General features: G+C 38.4%; 1 long non-coding RNA gene across 1 annotated transcript in view; it reads right to left on the bottom strand.

Annotated features, from left to right (window-relative positions):
* The window catches only part of LOC144579402 (uncharacterized), a 139899-nt gene that overhangs the window by 88523 nt on the left and 32556 nt on the right, over window positions 1–18820 (bottom strand). The window lies entirely within an intron of this gene.

Raw genomic sequence — 18820 nt, 5'->3', positions numbered from 1 at the left:
CATCGATACCGAGTTTATTGAGGGTTTTTAGCATAAAGGGCTGTTGAATTTTGTCAAATGCCTTCTCTGCATCAATGGAGATAATCACGTGGTTCTTGTTTTTGGTTCTGTTTATGCGGTGAATTACGTTGATAGACTTGCATATGTTGAACCAGCCTTGCATCCCTGGGATGAATCCTACTTGATCATGATGAATAAGTTTTTTGATTTGCTGTTGCAATCGGCTTGCCAATATTTTATTGAAGATTTTTGCATCTATGTTCATCATGGAGATTGGCCTGAAGTTTTCTTTCCTTGTTGGGTCTCTGCCAGGTTTTGGTATCAGGATGATATTGGTCTCATAGAATGATTTTGGTAGGATTCCTTCTTTTTGGATTATTTGGAATAGTTTCAGAAGAAATGGTACCAGCTCCTCTTTGTGTGTCTGGTAGAATTCTGCTGTGAACCCGTCTGGACCTGGGCTTTTATTGTGTGGTAGGCTCTTAATTGCTGCCTCGACTTCTGGCCTTATTATTGGTCTATTCATAGTTTCAGCTTCCTCCTGGTTTAGGCTTGGGAGGACACAGGCGTCCAGGAATTTATCCATTTCTTCCAGGTTTACTAGTTTATGTGCATAGAGTTGTTTGTAATATTCTCTGATGATGGTTTGAATTTCTGTGGAATCTGTGGTGATTTCCCCTTTATCATTTTTTATTGCATCTACTTGGTTGTTCTCTCTTTTCTTTTTAATCAATCTGGCTAGTGGTCTGTCTATTTTGTTGATCTTTTCAAAAAACCAGCTCTTGGATTTATTGATTTTTTGGAGGTTTTTTCGTGTCTCAATCTCCTTCAGTTCAGCTCTGATCTTACTTATTTCTTGTCTTCTGCTGGGTTTTGAGTTTTTTTGATCTTGCTCCTCTAGCTCTTGCAATTTTAACGATAGGGTGTCAATTTTGGATCTCTCCATTCTTCTCATATGTGCACTTATTGCTATATACTTTCCTCTAGAGACTGCTTTAAATGTGTCCCAGAGATTCTGGCATGTTGTGTCTTCGTTCTCACTGGTTTCGAAGAACTTCTTTATTTCTGCCTTCATTTCGTTGTTTATCCAGTCGACATTCAGGAGCCAGTTGTTCAGTTTCCATGAAGCTGTGCGGTTCTGGGTTGGTTTCTGAATTCTGAGTTCTAACTTGATTGCACTATGGTCTGAGAGGCTGTTTGTTATGATTTCAGTTGTTTTGCATTTGCTGAGCAGTGCTTTACTTCCAATTATGTGGTCAATTTTAGAGTAGGTATGATGTGGTGCTGCGAAGAATGTATATTCTGTGGATTTGAGGTGGAGAGTTCTGTAAATGTCTATCAGGTTTGCTTGCTCCAGGTCTGAGTTCAAGCCCTGGATATCCTTGTTGATTTTCTGTCTGGTTGATCTGTCTAATATTGACAGTGGAGTGTTAAAGTCTCCCACTATTATTGTGTGGGAGTCTAAGTCTCTTTGTAAGTCGTTAAGAACTTGCCTTATGTATCTGGGTGCTCCTGCATTGGGTCCATATATGTTTAGGATCGTTAGCTCTTCTTGTTGTATCGATCCTTTTACCATTATGTAATGGCCTTCTTTGTCTCTTTTGATCTTTGTTGCTTTAAAGTCTATTTTATCAGAGATGAGAATTGCAACTCCTGCTTTCTTTTGCTCTCCATTTGCTTGGTAAATCTTCCTGCATTCCTTTATTTTGAGCCTTTGTGTATCCTTGCATGTGAGATGGGTTTCCTGGATACAGCACACTGCTGGGTTTTGGCTTTTTATCCAATTTACCAGTCTGTGTCTTTTGATTGGTGCATTTAGTCCATTTACACTTAGGGTTAATATTGTTATGTGTGAGTTTGACACTGCCATTTTGATGCTAGCTGGCTGTTTTGCCCGTTAGTTGTTGTAGATTCTTCATTATGTTGATGCTCTTTAGCATCTAGTGTGATTTTGGAATGGCTGGTACTGGTTGTTCCTTTCTATGTGTAGTGCCTCTTTCAGGAGTTCTTGTAAAGCAGGGCAGGTGGTGACAAAATCTCTGAGTGCTTGCTTGTTTGTAAAGGATTTTATTTTTCCTTCACTTCTGAAGCTCAGTTTGGCTGGATATGAAATTCTGGGTTGAAAGTTCTTTTCTTTAAGGATGTTGAATATTGGCCCCCACTCTCTTCTGGTTGTAGAGTTTCTACCGAGAGATCTTCTGTGAGTCTGATGGGCTTCCCTTTGTGGGTGACCCGACCTTTCTCTCTGGCTGCCCTTAGTATTTTCTCCTTTATTTCAACCTTGTTGAATCTGACGATTATGTGCCTTGGGGTTACTCTTCTTGCGGAATATCTCTGTGGTGTTCTCTGTATTTCCTGCATTTGAGTGTTGGCCTGTCTTGCTAGGTGGGGGAAATTTTCCTGGATAGTGTCCTGCAGAGTATTTTCCAGCTTGGATTCATTCTCTTCATCACATTCTGGTACGCCTATCAAATGTAGGTTAGGTCTCTTCACATAGTCCCACATTTCTTGGAGACTTTGTTCATTCCTTTTTGCGCTTTTTTCTCTGATCTTGGTTCCTCGTTTTATTTCATTGAGTTGATCCTCGACTTCTGATATTCTTTCTTCTGCTTGGTCAATTCGGCTATTGAAACTTGTGCATGTTTCGTGAAGTTCTCATATTGTGTTTTTCAGCTCCTTTAATTCATTCATATTCCTCTCTAAGGTATCCATTCTTGTTATCATTTCCTCTAATCTTTTTTCAAATCTTTTTTCAAGGTTCTTAGTTTCTTTACATTGATTTAAAACATGTTCTTTTAGCTCACAAAAGTTTCTCATTATCCACCTTCTGAAGTCTAATTCTATCATTTCGTCACAGTCATTCTCCGTCCAGCTTTGTTCCCTTGCTGGTGAGGAGTTTTGGTCCTTTCTAGGTGGTGAGGTGTTCTGGTTTCGGGTGTTTTCCTCCTTTTTGCGCTGGTTTCTTCCCATCTTTGTGGATTTATCCACCTGTCGTCTGTGTAGTTACTGACTTTTTGATTGGATCTCTGAGTAGACACCCAGATTGTTGATGATGGAGTATTTCTGTTGCTTGGTTTTCCTTCTACCAGTCTAGCCCCTTCGCTGTATGACCGCTGAGGTCCACACCAGGCCCTGCTTGTCTGGGGTGCACCTGTAGCGGCTGCGGAACAGCGAGGGATGCTACCAGTTTCTTTTTCTGTTATCTTTGTCCCAGGATGATGTCTGCCAAATGTCAATCTTATGGATATAGAGGGGTCAGGGAGTTGCTTGAGGAGACAGTCTGTAGGAGCTCAAGTGCTGAGCTGTGAGCTCTGTTGTTCATTCAGGGCTGCTAGGCTGCTATGTTTAGTTCTGCTGCAACCTAACTCGAAAGAAAACCCCTTTTTTTCCCTCAGATGCTCTGTCTGGGGTGGGGTTGGGGCTTTCCTTGTGAGTGTCCGCCTCACTGTCCTGCCCAGCTAGGAGGCAGTCTAGTCACTTTTTGCCTGCCGAGGCTCCGCCCTGCTGGTGTGAGGTTCGCCCTTTTCCTGCAGGCTCCGCCCTTCTGCTGTGGTCTCCACCCTGTTGCCTCGGGCTACGCCCTGCGGTGGAGTCTCTCTGTTGTACGGGGTTGCCTCGGCAGCGGCAGGCTGCGTCAGCAATGGGCGTGTACCTCTGTAGGGGCTGATTGCCTCGGTAATGGCTGACGCCCCTCCCCCGCGGAGCTGCGCTTTTAAAAAAAAACCTATTTACCGGGAGCGTTTGGAATCGCCGTTTTGTTTGTCGCACTGCGCTCCCCCAAACGCTGAGTCCCTGGGATTTCCTGGGCTGGGTCACAGTTCAAGACCCCTTCAGTCTCAAGTTCAGCCCTCTCGGGTCTTAGTTTGCCGGTTCAACAGGGCACCCGTAACAGTGCGCTTTTGTATGGAGCGCTGTGGAGCGCCTCTGCGCTCCGGCGGGGGCTGGAGCTGCACCGGCAGCTGGCTATGCCAGCGGAGACCTCTGCCTGGTGTCCCGTGTCTCTTTTATACCTGGGAATTTCCCCATTCTGTGGGCAGCTAAGATCCGTCTGGAAATGCTTCCCCGACTCACCCTCTCCGTGTGTCCAGCGAGAGCTTCAATCCTGGTTTGTTCTTACAGCGCCATCTTGAGTCCTCCCCCCCGGTATCACATTTTCTTTTCACATTCATTGGTTGATGGATACTTAGGTTGCTTATGACAGGAAAGGAAGCATAAAGAAATAAGTCAAATGGCAGGGATTGTATAGTGAATAGGAAATGAAGAAGTGGGTACAGAGGCTTGAATGTGAAGACAGAACATTTTGCTGGAATACATGACCAGAAGTGTGTTTTTATTATTGTCTTCATTATTGAATAATAAATGAAGAAAATCCGTGCATTTCCTCAGACTGTTATTACTTGTTTGCATTCATGCTTCCCATTGAAATGGCAAGTAACAGGTAGACATCACAGTAGCCCCACCTTGTTGTTTCATCTTGTCTCTAATAGCAGAATCATACTGCAGTTATTCCTGAGGGCTATTTGTATTGACCAGATATATTCTTTAGCTTGGGGTAACTGTTTGAAAAGCACTCTTTAGTTCACCTATTTGTGTTATAACTGTCATTCTGAACTCTTATTGTTGAGTCAGTGAAGAAGCTTTTTGGGAAGGCTTGGCAGCCATTTTATAGACAGGATCCTGGTGCACAGACTGGATGGTCCAGACAATCTCTTAGAGACCCTATGCCTGAATATGTACTAATTACACTATTCCCTTACTAGAATAATAATAATAACATCAGACAAGTATATAACACATACTGTATGGCAGGCATGCTTATCCCACTCTATCATTCATTACTTCATCACACTCTGTGAGGTGGGTGCTATCATTATCTCCACTTTACAGATGAGAAAATTGAAGTTAAATATTTGATCCATTCACATGATAAATAATAATAAATCACAGAGTTCAGATTTGAACACAGGCAATTGAATCCTGAGCCTAGTTTATGCTCTTAAATCCTCGACCACATTGTTTCAAGAGAGATTACAATGCGGCCGCTTTTAATTCTTGTGCCAGCAACACAATTTGCTTATGTAGGTCAGAAAACAAGAAAGACACTGAAATTGAAGAGCTCCATTGGAATTGCCTAACTGGGTCACGGTTGATGATGTACTCTGAGTAGTTGGAGAGAAAAACTGAAGATCTTTGAACTGATGTCACCAAGGTTTGTTGTAACATAATTCTCAAAATGTAAATGCCATATCTGACTAGCATGAATAAGTCAGTACTCGTATAAATCAGAAAACCCTCAACCAAGCTCTGTAGTCTTAGACAAATTATCTATTTTCTAAAGGCATCAGCCTTCTCATCTGTAAAATGGGAATTATAATTATGTACTTTCCACCTAGAATTGGGTTTATCATTTAATAATTTTTTATATGGAAGTACCCTGAATATTACATGAATTGGTTTTCATTTTTAATCCTTCAGTGAATTTTTTTCACCTATAATCCTTTCATGTTTCAGCTCACTACTCACTCCCTAATGTCATCATGGACTCTAAAAGTCTGAGATAATTAAGGTTAAAATGAAGACCATACGGTTACAGAATATTCTGAGATTTTACTGGCTACATAAAGACCTCCTTGCCCTGTAATTCAGACACCATTCCAGTGCAAACCTGATTCTAGTTTATAAAATAGAACTGGTTCTAAATTTAGATAGCAAAGCAAGTTCCTTTTCACCAATATCATATCCCTTTCAACACAACACCATACCCATCTATACTTAAAGAGGAAAGCCTTGGAGAGAATATCAAGAGAACTGGAAACCTCACCTCTTTTATGTTGTATTAGATAGCTTTTGGGATTGCCAGCATTTACTCATATGCATAAAGAGTATGTGCTTTAAAAGACAGATATGCATGAGAAATAAATTTCAAGCACAGCACTTTTAGGCATAGATGTGAGAGTTGGAGAGCTGTATATGAACACATTTCTAGAGATAGCCTTAACACATGTCCAAAATTTATTTAGTGGGAAAGAAAAAGAAAATAGAACCTACATAAGGCTAGTCATTAAAAAACCAATCTGATTTAGGAGATATCCTATGAGTGAAAAATTGGAGCAAATTTGAAAGGTTTTTGCACTTTCGAATTCTACAGCTAACTCAGTTTTATTATGCATCCATATCCTTAATGCTGTCATAATACTTCACAGCAAATGAAATTTTGATTCAGTTAATAAAAATCAATCAAATAAATAGACACACTTAACCCAAATCATAATTTCCCATTATCTTAAAGATGATGTTTCAGGAACATTAAGTAATAAATTATTTTTAAAATAAATATGACTTTTTAGATCATTTATAAGTTATTTTTGTAAACAAGAAATTCCTGTAAAATATATTTTTAAGAGTAAACCTAAAAAAATTGAAGATGCCCGGGTGACAGCTTGAACAGATTTGTAGGCTTCAGAAATGTGAGAAATAAATTTCTGCTAGCCTGGGTGCAGTGGCTCACACCTGTAATTCCAGCACTTTGGGATTCTGAGGCAGGTGGATCACGAGGTCAAGAGATCGAGACCATCCTGGCCAACACAGTGAAACCCTGTCTCTATTTTAAAAAGAAAGAAAGAAAGAAAGAAAGAGAGAGAGAGAGAGAGAAAGAAAAAGAAAGAAAGAAAGAAAGAAAGAAAGAAAGAAAGAAAGAAAGAAAGAAAGAAAAGAAAAGAAAAGAAAAGTCTGCTGCTGTAGTTCCCCCCCACCAAAAAAAAAAAAAAAATTAAAGATGCAGCCAGACATGGTGTTTCATGCCTGTAATGCCAGCACTTTGGGAGGCTGAGGCAGGCAGATAACCTGAGGTCAGGAGTTCGAGACCAGCCTGGTCAAAATGGTGAAACCCTGTCTCTACTAAAAATACAAAAATAGCCAAGCATGCTGGCGTGTGCCTTTAATCCTAGCTAAGGCAGGAGAATTGCTTGAGCCTATGATGTGGAGGTTGCAGTGAGCTGAGATCGTGCCATTGCACTGCAGCCTGGGCAACAAGAGCAAAACTGTGTCTCAAAAAAAAAAAAAGTTGAAGATGCATATTACAACCTAGCAATACCACATTTCCTACAGAAAAAAACTGCTCAAGCTCAAATATAAGATAGGCATAAAATCTAATCTGTACTATTTTTATTAATACTAAAACAGAAACACAACCTTACTGTGTCCCTCACACAGGAAATGTAATAAAACATTCTATGGCTACTTGGCTGAATAAATTAAATGTATGAGTATCAAAATAATAAATCTTTTAAAAAAGTTAAAGTGTGATAATATTCATGTATTTTTCCACATACAAATGTAGCTACATTAAAAAAAGCTAAAGGATAATAACATGGCCTTTTCAGAGCGTGATTCATTTTGTAGGAGAAGTTATTACTGAAAGTATTGGTGAAGGTGAAGGCTGACACTTTATCTGAATTTATAGCATGTTCTCTTTTGTATCAAAAAAAAGATAGCTCAGCCATTTTTTGGTCAAATAATATCTATTTAAATGATAGATGAGAACATGGGTACCTGTTATTTTTTATTTTTTTTTTATATTTTGCAAGTTAAATAACTATTGTGAAAATAATATAAAAGTTGCTAACAGACAGCTATTATAGCTGCTCTATTAACAAGTTATTCAATATCTGGAAGTTGACACTCTTCCAGACAGTTGTGAGGTTGGGGGACAGGGTAGACTCAGGTTGGTGGGAAGTTGTGCATAGTCACTAAGTTCGCATCAGTTTCATAAATATATTTCAAAAATATATGATTCAATGAAATAAATCTGAGAAAATCCTTTAGGTGAATTTTAGTTTTGAATAAAACAAAGTCTGCTTTGAAGTAAAATGAACATGCAAATCTAAAAGCATTGAAGCTTATGTTGGCTCTGCTGGTTTCAGGATTGTTTTATTCTCATACTGAGAAAGAAAACACACCACCACTAGTAAATGAGTGCAGTGGACCCTATCAGTACTCTGCCAAGATCCCCTGGGACCCCTTCATCTTTTCTTTTCTTTTCTTTTTTTTTTTTTTTTTTTTTTTTTACCATTTTGTACAGCTTTTTTTCTTTTTTAAAATTTTATTTTACTTTAGGTTCTGGGGTACAAGTGCAGGTCATGCAGGGTTGTTGCATAGGTGCATACTATATCTGGCATTTGCCCCCATGTTATCTATTCCCACCCTTCCCACCCCCTACTGTCCCTCCCCTAGCCCTCTCCAACTGCCCCCAGTGTGTGATGCTCCCCTCCCTGAGTCCATGTGTTCTCATTGTTCAACACCTGCCTATGAGTGAGAAGACACAGTGTTCGGTTTTCTGTTCTTCTGTCAGTTTGCTGAGAACGATGGTCTCAAGATTCATCCAATCATTACAAAGGACATGAACTCATCATTTTTTATGGCTGCGTATATTCCATAGTGTATATGTGCCATATTTTCTTTGTCCAGTCTATCATTGATGGGCATTTGGGTTGATTCCTGGTCTTTGCTATTGTAAACAGGGCTGCAATGAACATATTGTGCATGTGTTCTTATAGTAGAATGATTGGTAGTTCTGTGGGTATAGACCCAGCAATGGGATTGCTGGGTCAAATGGAATTTCTATTTCTAGATCCTTGAGAAATTGCCACACTGTCTTGCACAATGTTTGAACTAATTTACATTCCCACCAACTGTGTAAGAGTGTTCCTATTTATCCACATCCTCTCCATCATCTGTTGTCTCCAGATTTTGTAATGATCACCATTCTAATTGGTGTGAGATGGTATCTCAATGTGGTTTTGATTTTCATTTCTGTAATGACCAGTGATGATGAGCATTTTTTCATATGTTTGTTGACCTTATATATGTCTTCTTTCAAAAAGTGTTTGTTCATATCCATTGCCCACTTTTGAATGGGTTTTTTTTTTTTCTTGTATATCTGTTTTAGTTCTTTGTAGATTCTGGATATTAGCCCTTTGTCAGATGGGTAGACTGCAAAAATTTTTTCCCATTCTGTTGGTTGCTGGTTTACTCTAATGATGGTTTCTTTTGCTGTACAGAAGCTCCGGAGTTTAATTAGATCCCATTTGTCTATCTTGGCTTTTGTTGCCATTGCTTTTTGTGTTTTAGTCATGAAGTCCTTGCCTATGCTTATGTCCTGAATGGTTTTGCATATGTTTTTTCTAGTGTTTTTATGGTGTTAGGTTTTATGCTTAAATCTTTAATCCATCTGGAGTTAATTTTAGTGTAAGGTGACAGGAAGGGGTCCAGTTTCTGCTTCCTGCACATTGCTAGCCAGTTTTCACAATATCATTTATTAAACATGGAGTCCTTTCCCCATTGCTTATCTTTGTCAGGTTTGTCAAAGATCAGATGGATGTAGATGTGTGGTATTACTTCTGAGGGCTCTGTTCTATTCCATTGATCTATGTCTCTGTTTTGGTACCAGTACCATGCTGTTTTGATTACTGTAGCATTGTAGTATAATTTGAAGTTTGTCAGTGTGTTGCCTCTAGCTTTGTTCTTTCTTCTTAGGATTGTCTCGTGGGCTCTCTTGTGATTCCATATGAAGTTTAAAGTGTTTTTTTTCCAGTTCTGTGAAGAAGGTTATTGGTAGCTTGTTGGGGATAGCAATACATTACTTTGGGTAGTATGGACATTTTCACAATATTGATTCTTCCTAACCATGAGCATGGAATGTTTTTCCATCTGTTTGCGTCCTCTCTTATTTCATTGAGCCATGATTTGTAGTTCTCCTTGAAGAGGTCCTTTACATCCTTTGTTAGTTGTATTCCTAGGTATTTTATTCTCTTTGTAGCAATTGTGAATGGGAGTTCGCTCTTAATTTGGTACTCCTTGTCTGTTATTGGTATATAGGAATGTTTGTGATTTCTGCACACTGATTTTATATCCTGAGACTTTGCTTCTCTAAGCTGGTTATTCTAGTTAGCATTTCTTCTAACCTTTTTTCAAGGTTTTTTGGTTTCTTTGCATTGAGTTAGAACATGTTCCTTTGGCCTGGAAAAGCTTGTTATTATCCACCTTCTGAAGCCTGTTACTGTCAATATGTCTCACTCTTTCTCAGTCATGTTGTGTTCCCATGTTGTTGAGGAGTTGTGATCCCTTGAAGGAGAAGAGGTGTTCTGGTCTTTGATGTTTTCATGTTTCTTGTTTTTTTTCACTGGTTTTTTTCCCCATCTTTGTGAATTTTCCTAGCCGTGGTCTCAGGGAGCTGCTGGATGAGGTCGCTTGTCTGCCTGTCAAGGTGCTACTTGGTTTCTACAGACTCCTTCAGGTTGCTAGGTAAGCTTTCTCTGTCTTTTTTGTTTACACTGGGAGTTTAGGCCTGCCTCTTCCTCTGACCTGGAGGCACTGCTGGGTGGTCAAGAATGCTGTCCCATTGCAGGAGGCCTAGTTCCACCCCTTTAGTGGTGGACTATGTCCTTCCTCCACAGGGCTGGATCATTCAGGGTTCAGCTCAGACTGTAGCACTGGCTGTGCAACCCACTAGAGTTAGTGCTTCAGCCCTCTGGGTTTGTAGGGGAGGGGAGGGACCTGCCCAGCTTCACTGCCTGTCTCCCTGTTTTTAGCTCCCTCTCTCCAGTCATGGGGGAGGAGCCCACCCAGTTGCTCAGTCTGTCCTCCCACCTTCAGCTCTCTCTTTCTCCAGGCAGAGGCAGGGGGTCATAGCTTGATCTGCAGTTTCTCTCAGCCATCTTATGGGCTTATGCATTTGCCTAGATCTGTGCACCAATCTGGGACACCATGCTGGATTATTATTCAACTCTGCACTGGTAATCCCAGCGCTTGACTGGCAAAGATACCCTGTTCTGTGTATTGCTAAGGCTTTGGGGGAAGCACTGTATCTGGACCAGAGTGCCAGAGGGGGAGTCTCTGACTCAGAGGTCATATGGGGATTGCCCCTGTGAGAAGCTAACAATTTGGCCTTCACCATTAGGTGAACTTGATTCCTTACACATATTCCCTGGCTGGAGGCTGTTGAGCTATGAGAAAGAGGAAATTAAGAAGAGAATGAAAGAGGAAATTGAGAATGATTAAGCAGGACACTATTTTCAGCTTTCTTGGCCAATGAGATAATGGCTAGGTAAATGCCGAGTGGTCTCACAAGGCATTGTGTCCCCCTTTGGGGCTCCTGATCTAAACCTGTTTTATGACTTTGTTTACCAGGCATTGTTTCAGCCTGGCGACCTCCCCTGTGGTCCTTGTCTTTTGCAGATGCATGATTTACTACTGAGCTTGTGTCTTCTAGTTAATTAAAGATTGTTATCCAAGTTACTGATTGTTCTGACAATATTGATAATCAGCATCACCTATTTCCCCCTTGATCCTTTAAATCAGTATTTGTTCCCTTTGACAGTTCCTCAGAATCATCCCTCAGGAATTTTCTGTTCCTTTTATTGTTTGAGTAATGATCTGCATTGAGGTAATGATGTTAAAGAGAAAACTATATAATGGAACCTACTGCACAAATAAAGTCGCTGTTTGGACATTGTTGTTCGGGTGCTGCCTAATGAGTCCTCCAGACCTCGTCTCTCTCTCTGTCTCCTTTTTTTCCACGCACACTCTCTTCCAGGTTTGGAACCCTCTTGCTGGACGAGATTCCTGGGCTCGCGTTCAGTTCACAACAGGTCAGATGAACTTTCTGGGTGAAGCGGCACCCCTCCCTGCCTCGGTCTGCCCTGCCTGGGCTTTACTCACTGTCGGACCAGACCCATTGAAATGCACCTGGTACCTCAGTTGGAACTAGGAGATCTCTGTCTGGGTTTCTGCATCTCTCTCGATGGGTGTTGTGCGCCGGAGTTGTGTCTATTCGGCCATCTTGAATCGCTGTACAACTCAGTGCCCTCAGCTTCTCCTCCGGCTCCCTTCATCTTTTCCTGTACATCCCTCTGTGCTTTTTCTTCTAATAACAAGCATCTGTGACTGCCCTCAAACAAATGCCCCAGGCTACTTGAGCCACTGTTGCCTGCTCAGACACTGGAAAGTGCTTGGTGTTTGATTTTCCCCACCTCAGGGCAGTCGTAGCCAATGATTGATGGAAAGTGTCAGGTAATGCACACATGAGTTAGCTTAATTTAGTCACTTTACAATGTCTGCATATAGCAAAACATTATGCTATACATGATAAATATACTATTTTTATTTGCCATTTAAACAAATAAGCATTAACACATAGAAAGCCCACTGCCTCATAGAAGAAACTCTGGGGCACAGTTTGCACAACAGAGCTCCCCATGACATCAGACTGGAGCCAGGATTTTATGTAAAATCACACCCTTGTTTGGCCTCTTTCTTTTCCTGCTTCTGCTTTTTGCATTTTCTTACTGTTTTCTCCTAGAAACACTTAAATTAATAAATTATTTGCTCGCAAACCCTTATTGTAGGGTCTGCCTGAGGAGATCTGAGGCAAAACAATCAATGAATGAATGTATTCATTCTTTTAACATGACACTTTATGGATCAAATTATTTTGCAAGTTTTGTCACTCAAATATGAGCATCTCTAAGTCCTCATGAATTCATATCTACATTCTATGTAAAAACAGGGCTTTGAGTATGAAATAAACAAATTTCAGGAAAACCTTAGAAAACACAAGAGGATACTTAAGTCCCCTCTGTCAGAGTATAATGGTCAGAGAAGTAGGGTGTATTCTCCTCCATGTTATCACAGGCCACTGGATAAGTTTAAATTGTGTACCCTCTTTTCTAGCAGCTCCTCGAAAGAGATGGCAGCCATAGTGCCAGATGGTCTGCTGATGTGCCTGGCATATGATGTCAGCAGGGCTTGGCAGCATGGTGGTACTCAATGAAAGGAACAGAAGAACTCAACCATCGTGTTGACACCTGGCCAACACCGTAGTACATAAGTGGCTGTAGCACTCATGCCCAGGAGAGCAGAGCTGCCTGGTGGACAGACATTTCCTAGCATAGGTAAAAAGGCAATGCCTGACAGATGCCATATGGTAGCTGACTGGGCAGTTCTGAGAACACATGTGAGTGACTCTTTGGATAAGGATTTTGCAGAGGGCTAAAGGGTGGCCTGAAGAGTTGGAGATTAGTGCCAATGGAATGGGATGCTGTTACTATGGGTCCATTCATATGATCAGCATGGATAAATAGTCTATTGGCTTGTCATCAGAAAGGACAAAGAAAACCGTTTGAAGCCTATGGCCTCAATTACTTTTTCTAAACAATGTAAGACAAGAGACGGCATTGCTTTTAGGAAGCATTTACACTTCTGGGAATGAATGATAGGTAGGTAAATTGTACCTAGCCTTCAAAGTTTGGAATATCTAATGTGAGAAAAAGGTAAGGGAGGTAATTAGAGGACAGATATAGATGCCACACATCAAAGGCCAGGTTATAAATGTGTAAATATATCCAGTGAGCATAATGATAGATTTTCTTCATAGAAGTTAAATGTAGTATTAAAGCTATGTTTGGATTTCTTGAGGTTTATAAATGAGTAGGCACATACTGCGTAAAGATTCTTGATCACACAAAGCTTTGTTTAGGCCAAGGAACACATAGCTATAACTAAACACAACCTAACTTTTGCACAGTGAGTGTATTTTTATTTTAGACAAGAGAACAAAGTAAATTAGTCATACTGCAACTTGAATACATGAATATGACTTTCTCTTACCTTAATGGAATTTCACCTCTCCAAATTTGAATTAAACCTTAATGGAATTTCACCTCTCCAAATTTGAATTAACATTCTAGGTAATAAGAAATCATGCTCTTGGTTATTTGAATTATAGAGCATTATCTCAAAACTAAAAATAATCAGTTGTGGCATTTAAAAAATTATTTTATTCCACTTACACACTTCTGTACAGAAAATAAATAATATTCATAAAAGCATCTGTTACATTTAATACGTATTGCTTTGAAATGTACATACAAGTAGATGGTGAGTAAAACCAATTCTGGTCTAATTTCTATGATTTATCCTTCATTTTATCAGTAATTTCTCTATTTCTCTATACTATGTTTTTAATGTGTTAATATCTTACTTTCATTTTGAAATTTCCAGCATTATACAGCAATTTCAGTAGTTACGCGTGATCATCTGCAAAGTTGTTTAAAATACAAGGCTCCCTTAACTTCTCTCTTAACAAGGGATTTTAATATCCATTGGGATATACTTTCTGCAGATACGTTTTTAAAAAGTATAAAAATAGAAATTATTACTTTATCCACCAAAAATCTTAGGTCTAGGGTGTCTTTTGAAACTACCATGTTATAACTGTAAGTGCTGAGAATATATGCACTAGATTTTTAATAGTACTCTGCCAATAAAATTTTATAATGCTGCTTGCCATTCGATTATTCTTAGTGTAGGATGGGAAAGAAATTGTTACTTTAATTATTAATTATTAGAGGCCTGTGCTATTTGGAGGACAGTAATGTGGGATATTTTTATACTATACAACATCTCCCACATCATCTGAATCCATATCTAGTCCTGATGATAGAGGGCTCACCAAGAATTGCACGTTTTCAAGTGTCTTAACTTCCCATTTCCACATGTCCTCAAAACTCTGTCGCTGAAACAAAGGGTCAGACAAAATAGTTTGCATTCTAGTAGACTGAATCTTTCTTTGCTCTTTACAAGGATGGGGCAAGTTTCACTTTATTAAGTGCAGAAGTGAACTGAGGGAAGTGCCATGTTGAGAGAAAAATGTATCCTGTTGGCTAAGTGAATGCGATTTACTCTCAGACAGATGACTTGTGAATTCTTATCTTTCTACTTAGTTAACAACTTCAGCATTGCACAAATCAATAACTCCTTCACTAAATGCACCAATCCATAATGCTGTTGCACTTTTTTGCAGTCCCTGGTACCACAAAATATCATATTACATAATCACATATGTCCTAAGGAGTCAGTTTGCATAGTTGAAAGCAGGCATATTGTGATGGCTAATTTTATGTGTCAACTTGGCTGGGCATGGTGCCCAGTGATGTGGTCAAACATTCTAGACATTTATGTTAGAGTGTTTTTGAATCAGTTTAACACTGAAATTAGTGGATTTCGAGCATAGCAGATTGCTCTCCACAATGTAGGTAGACCTCATGCAGTCAACCGAAGGCCTGAATAAAACAAAAACTAACCTCCTCCCATAAGAGGTAATACTGCAGCAGATGAGCTTTGGATGTGTGTGTGTGTGTGTGTGTGTGTGTGTGTGTGTGTGTGTTCTGTTTTTCTGGAAAATACAAATACACTTTTATTTTTTCATTTAGATATTATAGGTTTAAATTCCTACTCTACTGTGCAAGTATTGTACAATGTGGCAGATTATTTAATGCCACTTAGTCTCAGTTTCATTATCTATAAAGATAATTTTTAAAAACACTAGTTACATACAATTCTCTGCACCAGTAATGAATAGCCAGCTGAAACGAAATAGTGAACACATTTCTCTTTCTGTACTCTATATTGTATATTTCTGGTTCTTATATATGAGATTATAAGGTATTTGCAGGAAAGGAAAACATGTTATACTTCTTTTTATCACTACACATTTACGACATAACTTCTAGTGGACTGAAAATAGTTAAAGAATAAAACTGTTTATGTATTAATGAAAAATGAGATTATGTGATCTGAAATCGGGCCTGATATTTAATGATTTATTTTTCCCAAACTCTATAAATCATTCTTGTTATTTGTTGAAATTCCTACAGAGCATTGCAGTTGTGCTCACAAATATTTCACAAGGACAAATTCAGAATAAAGAGGCAGGGAAATGAACTCTGTCTCAAAGGGAACTGCAATGGTATATATAGTCAAGGGGCATAGATACAGGGAGAAGTGAAGGATTGGGGCAATTGGAAATCAATTTGCCTCAACAATAACTGTATATTAGAAAGATATTTGATGGCCAAAGATAAATCTCAGACAATTAAAAGTGGTAGGGCTGTGGGAAGATAGAAGGAAGCATAGTAAAATGTATAGCCTGTGTGAAATAGAGGAATTACAAGTATTTTATGAATTTGTAATTATAAAGGTAAGCACTAAAGTATATCATAGTTCCTAAACATCTTACATATCAGAAAAACTGACTTTAAAAATGAAGAAGAAGGCCTCAGGGGTTTGAAGCTGCAGCGAGCACAGAGAGAAAGCCAAAGCAAAATTTTAAATGGAAAAAATAACATAATAGAAGATCAAACTTATTTTCATATCAATAAATTTAAATGGTGTAAATGCATTTATTAAAAATAACTTCAAATGGGTTAACAAAGCAAAGCTCTATTCATGAAATGGATGAGATACATCTAAAAGAGTGATTAATAAAATAAGGAAGAACGAAAAAAGATTCAACTTGAATAAGCAACTTTTAACAAAACTATTAGCAATAACATTATTTAAAATGCTAAGAGAAAGAATGACATGTCAAATATAAATTAATATATAATTCTGTAGAAGTATTTTTTAAATCAGTATAAAATAAAAATGTTTAAAAAATGATCAGGCAATATTGCAATCATTCATTCATTTTTTAAAAAGTTCACTGAAGTAAAGTAATTATTTTATACTACAAAGTAAGTCAAGATTGTCCAATCTAGTGTAATAATGTGCTTGTCATTTTTAAATTAATTATACTTCTGGAATCACTGGAGCCCAGAGGTTTGAGGCTAAAGTGGGCTGATTGCACCACTACTCTCCAGCCTGAGCTGGAGAACAACAAAAGCAAAATTTGATTTCAGAATAACTTACCAATTTTATTCATTCTGAACAAATTTTCTATAAATATTTGCAGTCAGAACTACATAAGAATGGCTTAGCAGAGCTCTTCCCCAGGATGAATGAGAAAAGAAGAGCAATGAAGAGAAAAAGAAGCTTTGTAGATTAAAATGTATTGTAGGAAAGTTTCTCGACTATAAAGCATGTATTATGTGTATGCATGTATGTATGCATGTGTGTATGTGTGAGTATATATATATACTCTGATATATATCTGCCTCTATAGCCAAGCTGCTTACATGACTTTTCTGGATAGTTGGTTCCATACCAATCATGAGTACAACTTGTATGTAATATCACATTTATACTAGCAGATTTCTGGTTTTCCTGCCATGATTTGTAATGTCTTCTTGAGTCATCATTTATTAAACCCTAAGTAGAATCTGAAAAACTTGTATTGATACCAGCAAGTTTCTTTTTATGTGAAAGATATTTTGAAAATTTTTTTGGAGTAGAATGTACCTCAGGTCTCACAGTTTCCTCTATAGTCCCATATTTTGAGGGAAACAAGCAGTTCTAAAGGGGAGTTGTGGTAGACCATTCTTAGTTTTGACTTTCAAGAATCTGTTACCCATTTTTGGAAACTCTACCCCAACTTCCTACTGGGACTCCACCCACTCTTGGAAGGACTCTCAGTTCCTGGATTTTGTTTAGTTCCCTTCACCTCTATTTTGAGGTATGGCGTATATGACCCAGTCCTGTGATAGTCTCTGCCTTGCATTCTCCTGCCTACATTGATTAGTTCATGGATAGTTGCATCCCTGAATCCATTGCAGAGAGCATCAAGAAAGAGAAGTCAAGGTAGAGGAATAATCTTGCAGGTAAGAGAAAAATGAGAAAAAAATGCACACAAATCCAAACAATCAATGTTTCTTATCTAATAGCTAAAGGCCTCAGGGCTTTTCCACAAGCTGTTCCCACTGCCTAGAACTTTGTTTACCAGGGAGTCATATTGCACATTCTCTCACTTCCTTCAGGAGCTTCTGCAAATGTAAATGAGAGATGCTTTTCCCTGACCTCTTTATCTTATTTTCTTACTCCAAAGCTTTCTAAGATACTGTTATGTAGCATAGCTATGTGTTACTTTATTATTGCCCTGCTCTACAAAGGAGGCTTTATTTGTTTTATTCACAGCTGTATGGCCAGTACCTATCACAAATTCTGAAATGTAGTTGAAATTTAAGTAAAATTTTTTGAATAATTTTTTTAAATCAAACAAGGATCATCTATTTAATTAATATGCTAAAATTAAACACACACAGTAGTTGCAAAAAAATACTACAAAATCAAACATATCCCTCACCTGGATTCACAATTGGTAGTATATTGCCACACCTGCTTACTCCCGGCCTCTCTATGTGTATCAACTTTCCTTTTGCCAAATAATCCAAGAGTCCACATTTTCTTTTCCAAATATTTAAGGCAATTTTACTGCTAGCTAGTGAATAACGTCATGAAAAGTAATGATAACAGTAGTTAAGTAAAAGTAACAGTAAAGTACTGCTACAAAATATTGGGATTATGCTATACAATCTCAAAAGATAAAACTAAAAATAAAATCATAGTTAAACATTTTCCCCTTCTACATACATGGATTTTTGTGAACACACCATAATAGGGAGTAAATCTGAATGAATACTCAGCTCTATATTTATTAGATAATTAAACCTGAATTAGAAAGAATGATTTTGCATAGCGAGTTATATCACTGAGTTCTTTAATATTTATCTTTATTAATTTTGTCCTGTATTTGCATATGAAGTGTTCTAGGTTAGAGACAGATTTCTTATTAAATGACTCACAGTAAATAATAAATGTGTAACTCCTCTTGCCCATTGCTCTAGTTCTTACTCTTAGGATGATGCAATGAGAGCCAGAGCAAGTATTCTATGTGAGTACCATTGGTATTGACATACCACACATGGGTAAGTCAATAGGAAAATTTATCTTTCTCTCCTTATGAACAAGAAGGAGTTCTGCCCTCCTAAAAGGGACTCCTTATACTAGCTCTTCAGCATAGCAATAGAATATCTTACTGTGATCCAGA

Source organism: Callithrix jacchus, chromosome 1, assembly GCF_049354715.1.
Source record: "Callithrix jacchus isolate 240 chromosome 1, calJac240_pri, whole genome shotgun sequence".
In the NCBI taxonomy this organism is placed as follows: domain Eukaryota; kingdom Metazoa; phylum Chordata; class Mammalia; order Primates; family Cebidae; genus Callithrix; species Callithrix jacchus.
The sequence above is the reverse complement of the archived record's forward strand: the minus strand, read 5'-3'. Positions and strand labels throughout refer to the sequence as shown.